We start from the raw sequence: 9,200 nt of genomic DNA on the forward strand, positions 1-9,200 counted from the left end.
TGTAATTATTACATTAAAGTATTATGTATAATTTATTAAAATAGAAAAACTCATAAAATGACATGTGAAAAATAATTAATTCAAAATAACCACAAAATGACATTTGACAAATCGAATGAGAGTGTGACATGTGGCAAAAAAAACCTCATTTATTAGAATAGATTGAAATACAATAAACTACTTTTAATTAAAATTTAAACACTAAATAGCACCATTTCATTTTGGTTAAAGAACATACTGTGAATCAAATTCCATAAGCCAATTTGGAAGATCTGGTAGTGCTTCTCGGACAAGAATTCCACAATCATATCAAATAAAAAGCAAATTCAACCAAAATGCTTTGAAAATGAAAATAAAAACATACCTTCTGTACCTCATGCAAGTTTCAATTTACTCGTATCTTCCTCCACCGTTTCTTTTTCCCTATTTAATAAAACCCCCCAAAAAAATCAAGAACTCACAAAAATAATATCGATCATGTATTTGAATGCCTAAGTTCCAATTTCGAAAAGAACCAAACTTTTCTTTGCAATTAAAACTACAACATTATAAAGAATTTGATTTAGGTTAAGTAAAAATTCTCGACAAATATAATCTTTAAAAATACCTGATTATTTGCAGATGGTTCAAAAGACATATAAACCTAGATGATAAATTACATATTCGTTCTGTATCCATCGTTTTAACCGCTTCCACAATCATCGCCTCTGCAGGAAAGACGATAAAGACTTTGTGATGGTTTCTACCCGTAGATTTTGATTTGCAGTATTTCGGCGTCAGATTGTTGTCTGTCGGAGGATAGCTTTATCTCGACATACTGTTTGAAGGAAAATGGGTAATGGATGGAACCTCATCGTTGGGTGTATGGAAGAAAAGGGTCAAATGGAGGTGGACGTGTTTGATGAAATGGGTTTTAAAAAGGAATTAAAAAACTATCCCTAAAATAAGGACATATTAATTGTTATTCTTAGTGTAACATTACTAATATACTCTTATTGATTGAATTAATAATTTAATTTTTACTAAATTATGATTGGTTCCTAAATTCATACAATAAATGTCTATCCGCATATGAATCTCTCTGACTCTCTCTCTCTCTCTCTCTATATATATATATATATATATATATATATATATATATATATATATGAATCTATTTGACTATTTCTCTCTTTCTTTCTTTCTCTCTCTCTCTCTCTCTTTCTCTCTCTCTCTCTTTATATATATATATATATATATATATATATATCTTTATACCTTAAAAAGCATTTATCATGTTTTGCTGAATTTTAAAAGGTACACCCCTTAAAGCACCATTTACAACAACTTTATGCAGAAAATCAAATGTTATCTGGTCCATAAGTGAGTCGGTTAAAGTTGAACCCGTATTCCTTAATTTTAGAAGATTGAATTGGTCAAAACCAATTGAATCGGTTAGATCTATGTTATATAACATCTCAGTCTTCTTCAATCTTTGTGTGTGTGTGTGTTCATTTTTTGTTTTGTTTTGTGTTTATAGGTTTGAAGCAGTCATCAACAATCGACACTTCCACTGCTTGTGTTCTGGCTTGAATCCGTCACCGCTCTCAATCATCCACCACTACAAACAACCCACTATTCTTCTCTTTCCCCACTGCTTTACGTTGCCGCCTTTTTATCTCAAGAATAAAGCGTTTGAAGGTAAAAATACATGCGGTTGTTCTATTATTGTTGAAATTTTCATATTTGTAAGAAGTATTCAAGCTTCTCTTCGTTCTTTCATCTTTTATCTTGGTCTCTACTTCATTCATTTCTCTAATTTTAATTTTCTTTCTTTTTCCAACTTCTGGGAACGAGGGTTTGGAACGATGGTATTATATTAATCAATTTTTGTGTTCTTGGGTTATGTCATCATCGTGTTGTGGTTCTGATGGGTTCTCCTTCATTATATATCCTATTTAATTTTTATTTTTGAATAGCTTGAAGAAAAGGGCAATTTTCCTTAATCCTACCCACCAATCTTGGCCTCGGTATAGCTCCCCCATAACCGATCCCTCCTTATCCCTTTATCTCATCCCGAAAAACCAAAAATATAAGTATGAAGATTTCATTTAGATTCCGTTTCACTTGCCTTTCTGTCACCTAATACAAACCCTAGCGCTGATGATGAACCAATATTGCAGTAGGCGAGAGGAAATGGGAACGAGAACAAACTTCTACAAGAACCCTTCTTTTACATACAACAAAGATTTCGACCTCAACTCAGTTCTTCAAAATCTAAAAGGTAACAAAAGTTCCATCTTTATGTCTTCAAATGCACACACCACACAATCTTTCTGCTGGTTTGAGGATTTTTATTATTTCAATCTCACAGCTTATAATGTTGCCACCGGAAATCCAACTCTGTCGGATGATGAATTGGCCTCCAGCAAGGGAAAATGCCCCTTACAATCTAACCGACTGCAAGCGGCGGAGGTTTTCACTTTCCATGGTTAAAAGACATAAAATTGATGAAAGCGATGGACCCATGCCTCACCATGTATATTCAGAAAATTAGGTGAATTTAATTCTTATGTTGTAATTTAGAAAATAATATTCAAAACGCTATGTGCTGAAGTTTAAGGCTATTATTTGTTTGTGTCGACACAGGAAAGAAGCGTATTTGATTGAAGCCTTTGAGGAATTAACTAATAGAGTGTTGGTACACTCCACTCCATATCACATTTTTCATAATAAAATAATTCTCCTTTGATCTGATCTGATTTTTAATTCATTGCAGGAAGGTTCGGGTTCAGCCTCTGGTGGATGATTGGTGTTGGGATATGACAGTAAGTTTTTTTCATGACCAAAAATCAGTGTTCTAAAAGGCGCGCCATGGCGTGAGACGTGACTTCGTCGTTACGAAAAGCTTCATAACGTTGCTGTTAGGCGTGTCGCGTGGCAAGACGTGATATGGCGCGTTATGACATGTGTTTTTTTTGTTTGAGACACAGTTTTTTGCTCTTTGTTATGTCTTTTCTAATCGGAGATACATGTATTGTGGTTTGTGTTAACTTTTTGTTATTAGTTATTGATCTAACACTTCTAAAAAGCAGTTATATTTAATATAAATTTATATTTATGTGGTAATATAATTTTTAAATTAATACAAAATCGCCGCCTTACATCACACCTTGAAAAACGCCATGGATCGCCATGGCTCGTTAAGCTTGAGGCTTGGCCTTGCCACCACGCCACGCCTCACGCCATTTAGAACCTTGCCAAAAATACATAAATTTGTGAAATAAATAATATATATATACGATTGTTTTCCCACTATCAATTTGATTTGAGATTAAGAATCAATTTTTAATCTGTAACATTAAAACTAGCTATATATATTATAGGCTATGCAAGTAGTAATTTCTCAGAAGGAGAAGAAACCAAGGATCCTCTTCCTCAAAGTACTAGTTGTTCTTGTCTCTTTGTTTTAGCATTTAGCAATCAATTATGTTTATTGTTTTGAAAGCTGAACTAAGATTGGTTTTCACAATGTCTTTGTATGATTATTATTATTATAGCAAGTCTTTTTTATAAGGAAATAAGAAACAGTGGCAATGATGTAGTAAAGGAAAGAAGGTCACAACGGTTTTCTATTCATGGAGAGTCTGTATGTGTGGTGTGTGGCAAATATAAGGAATATATATGTGATGAGGTGGCTTAGCTTGGCTTCTAATTCTATATACTATATATATACAGGAAACCTAATTTCTTATTATATTAAAAATACAACTAACTAAGAAGTAAGAAGCTCTTCTCTTTGATGATATTTGCAGCATGGATTGCAAACCTGAGCTTTTGGACAATCTAAAAAACTCAGGTTCATGGATTTTATACGGTAAAACATCAAATCCTATCCGATGCTTTTCAAATTCAAAATCAATAATTGGGGCATTTGTAGGGGCCTCCAAGCAACCGAATATTAGTCAAGGGACCTAATTTCAATTGCAAGTTTCTAAAAGTGACACTTTGAATTTCAACCGTAATCGATGGTCAACAAAGAGATGTACTCTATCTTCAATGGTTAATTTTATTTATTTATTTTTTGTGTATTTATGGTTAATTAAAACCTTTAAGTTTGGGAGAAATGTTTAAGTTTGCTTTTTTTTTTTTGGTTTATTCAAACATTTAAGTTTGATAGAAATGTTCTGCTTATCATGTTATTCACCGACACCAACACCAAAAACCTTATACGAAACCAGGTTCAATTGTACACGTGTCATCTAACAGTGTAATCTAACACAAAACAAAGTAATGTTTTTTTTCTTGTAATATTATATTTTTTCTAAAGAAAACTAATCATCAAAAATAAAAACTATTCCCGACAAAAAACAGTTCATTGAAAAGAAATTTTTTTTGTTGTCACTACCACATGTCCACATTGCGCCATCGTTTACCATAAATAAACTAAATGCAACAAAAAACTATTTCTGAAACGAAACTAATCGTCAAAAGAATAAAAAATTTCACCGCATTGTGAAATTAAAACAAAAGCAATATATGACTCTAGATAGGAAATTATTTTACCCCCGCATCTACGTACATAGAACTAATCGCTTCTAGAAAACCAATTTTTGAAAAAAAAATATTATTTGCAATCGTCGCTTGGCGCGGGTAAATGCCTAGTGTATATATATATATATATATATATATATATATATATATATATATATATATCTTACTATATTATTATACAAACCTTACTATTTCTAAAAATAGATTTAAGACGTCCAAACCGTTAAACTAATAGTATAAACATTCAATGCAATACATGTCAGTTTCATTTTAAATACCTTATCTTGACCCGTTAATTTTCAATTTAAATCACATTTTGCTTAAAACATGGGAGAATCATTCAAATAGAGAGACTCATTCAAATCGCACCTACTTTATCTTCGTTCCTGGATCTCCATTTCAAAATAAAAAGCCCTCTATCTCTCTACACTCTCATCTTCAATATAAAAACCCTAGCCCTCACACCACCTATGATCTTCCTCTCCATCTCCCAAATTTCCCATACATACATAAAGTGTGTACTTATATATCATACAAAAACACGTTGTAATGTGATGATGAAGGTATTGAAGATGGTCTCAGATATGGATTTGGTAGCATTGAGAGGGTTAGTGTATGTATTCATCCTCCAGTTCATCTTTGCTCTTCAACAACTCATTTTTCCCTAGGTAATATGATCCTGAATCTTTTCTAATATTTTATATGAATGTTTCCGTTATAGCCAGTTTAGTTCATGAACTTTCGATGAGTGGTTGTTTTGATTGCGATTTGATATACTGATTAAGTGTTTTCCGGGCCTGAACTTTGGGATTTCGAATTTGAATTAGAGCTTATGTGATTTTATTATTGATTTGTAGCTAAAAATCAAAGTGATTTTATATGTTGATTTGTACCTAAAATTTAAAGGTAAAAAGGGATTGCCTTAGATTCTTCTATTCTTTGACGATCATTAATTGCACAACTAATGGTATGAATTTGCTTATGGCATTCCAGATGGAAACATAGCGGTTGCTACTGAATTTTATGAGAGAGCTTCACGTAATATAAAGGTGAAACATTATAGTGATGTAATAAATGATCTTAACCATATCTGAAGCTTTCTGAAGCATACTGGAGTCGAGCTTCAGTTCTTGGTCACCTGAGCAGGTTCTTCTTTAAACTTCAAATACATTATTCTCACAATTTCAATTCAATTGGCATTCTATCTCCTAAGAATTAAAAACAGTTGGGACCCCCAATTGGTTGAAGAAATTTTTTCATGTCATTCCTGATTAGAAAGTTATATGATTCGGGGGATTTTTGGTTATCATCTAGATACACGGAATCATAGGAGAGCTATACAATTTTTCTTGAAATGAAGCCTGAAAATTCAGTCGTGGAGAAGGAGCTTTCTTAGTTACATCAAGCACATGATGCTTTAGATGCAACCAACAATCTCTTTGAACATGCCGATTACAATTACACTAAAGCTTTTGTTTTCATTGATAAAGTGGTTCTTGTTTTTCTCCTGCATGCTCACAGGTAATAACTCATATATTCCAACCTTTTCATTTTTCATTTCATTTAGTGTGTTTCTTCTTCATATTAAAATACATGATCCATGTGGCAGGACAAACAATTGGAGCTCAATCTATTATTAGCTGCCAAGGATTATTTAGGTGTAATTTCAGAATCGGGATATATGCTTAAAGATGATGAGGATAATCTATCTAAAGGTATTGCTTCTTGCATGGTCGTGCCTATTATTATTTAGTTGACAATGATGTTGCTACAAGGTTTATTTTCTTTATAATCTGAAACTAAATGAAAATAATAATTTAAGTGTTTTCTTATAGTGATTAGTGAACATCTAATTATTTTCCACATGCATAACAGAAATGGATGGGCCTTGACCCAGAACATAGTGAACTAAAAAAAGGCATATTTTGGAATGAAGAATTAATTTACTTAAGAAGACCAAAAGTGTAAAATAAAGAAACTAATATTAGACTTCTCTATACACCTATTGTAATTTTGTTCCATATTTAAACTTTATTTTTATTTTGCAGGCACAAGATAATGACAAGATAAGGAAACTACATATTGTAGAAGGCTCTTTCTTTAGACCCTAATTATCGTACACATTATGATCTACTGAAGATGATAAAACCTGTAGTTAGTTCTCAACTTTGGAACTACATTTATGATGTTTTTTTTTGCTAAAAGTTGAAAGCAATTGGTAAAACAGGGAGTGAGTTTTAGTGGCACCCAGTTTGGGCTAGCTAAAACAGTGAACCAAAAACTTTTGGGGTTTCCGAATTCGATTTTGATATAAGTTTTTCCTTATTTATAGAAAATAAGGCCAAACCTGGATTGGAGGAAGGGAAGGTATATTATGTTGGTATTATAAGTTCTTACTTTATAATGACTAATATGAGCTTACGTTAGAGTTATTGTTATTTATAAGTTCTTACTTTTCTTGATAGGGTTTGACTCATTTTGTGCTATATCACCTGAACACCTTTGCACACCATTCAATTAAACCATTAAATAGCAATGTACTTCAGGACATTCATAAAAGCACAATCTTATAATTGAAAGGAATGAAAGTAAGATGCTCTATTAATTAAATAAATGATATCTATGTTTATCACTTGCATAAAAAAAAAGAGCATTTAGATTAGCTGAAAAACCCAAAAAAAGCTGGCAGTGGATGAAAGGATCGAAAACAACAATGTAATTCCAATAAAAAGTAGTTGAACCGGGTTGTTAATCAACAAAGTTCAAATCTTAGGCTTGGTATAAGTTATATCACAAATGCTACAATTAGGAATATTTTCAAAGATAAAAATGCTTATAATAATAAGAAACTGAAAACATTGCATTTACAAATATGAAAGTGATGTTGTAATAAACAAAAAAGAATAAATGAATTAAATTACCATTTGTTGAAAGAAAATTATGAGTCAAAGAAAAATTAGAAAATAATGGAAAAGTGAATTAATTATGACCAATGAAATTTTTTTTAATTATGTTAGTTTTATTATATAAAAAATCAAAAATGTTCTTTATTATTTTTATACTTAATCTCTTTGGTTATAAATATCCAAAGGTTTTTAAATATTAGTTCCACAACCGGTCATGGTGGATAGCTATCAAGTAGCGAGTCCAAAAAAGAAACGAAAACTGGAATTGGGTTTGATCCATAGCAAATCCAAATTTATGTAACCACCACCTATCCACATGGGTTTCAGTTTCAAAATTGGTAATTAATTCCAAATGATTTTGGTTTCAAGAGGTGGTACACTCTCCCAATGTTAACAACTATGAAACATTACTTGAACAAATCCGAATATACCATTACGATAGATAAAAGACATTTTTTTATCCTCCATAGACCCTTGGAGTAAAGCCTCAAAGAGTAACTTCAACTAAACATGTGCTCATGGGGTAAAGTTTATGCCTTTTATCGTTCAAAAACAATTCCAATCAAGTACCCAAGTATGTTTGGATTGTCCTACAATTTGATGGGCTATTTTATTGGCCTAGTATGTGTGGATTGTCCTACAACTTGATGGGCTATTTTATCGGTCTTTCTTCATGAATTATTAAAATCCTTTATATTTCAAGTTGCTATTTTATCCACCCTTGCTATCTTGAGGGTGGTTGTTGCTGCTTCTTCATCAAAAGAACATGACAAAGTTCATGTGAAGTGTATCACGTTTTGTTTATTGTCAACATAGCATAATAATAAGGAAAAAGAGAAGAATTTGTGATATGAATCCTTTTTATGTAAAGTAAAGTTGTTATTGCCTTTATTTTAACTTATTAACAAATAGTTGTAGAAATTCTGGAATTAGATTTCATTTTCATGTAATAGTTCATAAAATTGGTTTTTTCTTTGTTGTGATATTGTTGTTTAAGATTGTTGTTTTTATAGCAAGACTTTGATCTTGAGATTATGCTATGTTCTTCATGATTAAATATTAGGAGTTGTGTAAGTACTGTTATCAATAAACATTTGTTACATGCCTTCACTATTTTTTTTATTGAAACTCAAAATTCTTTATGGAGTTTTCAAATAAGTGTGTTGTGCTTTTACCTTAGATTCTTTATTGTAATTTATTTCTTATTAAATACCATTTTTAGTAAATAGATTAAACTGACGGTAGTTTTGTCATTTGAAAATGTATTAGTTTAAAAATAACCGTTTATTTTTTTCAATATTGATTTCTTTTAATAGAATATTAGTAAACATAACCGTTTATCATTTATCAATCTAAGAATTTAAAATATTATAACCATTATGGCCATATAACTCCATTTTAAATGTGTGTTCAAGATGGATTTAAAATTGATCATGAAAACGATACGTTATACAAGATATTTAAAGTAAAACACTCAAACATTCAAATAAAAAATTGAGAAGTTAAGACAATCAATAGCAATTATCAAGAATTTTTCATATATGATGGAAGACCCTTAACCGTTTTATTTTCTTAAATATTTTAATAAAATATATTATAGAATTAGTCGTTTCCTCAAAGAAATTTTAATATTCATTTCTAATTTCAAGAATTATGAATAAAACTTATCAAAAATTATACACATATATAACAGAATATATTTTTATATCTTCATTCTAATAAGTTTTATAACATTCTTTTGGATCTTGCATTCATTTCAAG

General features: G+C 30.9%; 1 long non-coding RNA gene across 5 annotated transcripts; it reads left to right on the forward strand.

Annotated features, from left to right (window-relative positions):
- Positions 1–1,369: 1,369 nt before the first annotated feature.
- LOC145101567 (uncharacterized) lies at positions 1,370–6,901 on the forward strand. Of its 5 annotated transcripts, XR_013705711.1 has the most exons (9): positions 1,452–2,536; positions 2,629–2,680; positions 2,759–2,807; positions 3,795–3,856; positions 5,097–5,201; positions 5,527–5,679; positions 5,848–6,054; positions 6,143–6,248; positions 6,582–6,901. It is a non-coding gene; the product is annotated as an uncharacterized LOC145101567 (long non-coding RNA). The 5 variants fall into 5 exon arrangements; XR_013705710.1 differs by lacking the exons at positions 3,795–3,856; positions 5,097–5,201; positions 5,527–5,679; ... (1 more) ...; positions 6,143–6,248; positions 6,582–6,901 and adding exons at positions 1,370–1,433; positions 3,366–3,774 and having other exon boundaries at positions 1,520–2,536; XR_013705712.1 differs by lacking the exons at positions 3,795–3,856; positions 5,097–5,201; positions 5,527–5,679; ... (1 more) ...; positions 6,143–6,248; positions 6,582–6,901 and adding an exon at positions 3,366–3,774 and having other exon boundaries at positions 1,460–1,850; positions 1,959–2,536.
- The last annotated feature ends 2,299 nt before the right edge of the window (positions 6,902–9,200 follow it).

The sequence above is a fragment of the Lactuca serriola genome, chromosome 4 (assembly GCF_051521515.1).
Source record: "Lactuca serriola cultivar US96UC23 chromosome 4, Lser_US96UC23_V15, whole genome shotgun sequence".
NCBI lineage: Eukaryota > Viridiplantae > Streptophyta > Magnoliopsida > Asterales > Asteraceae > Lactuca > Lactuca serriola.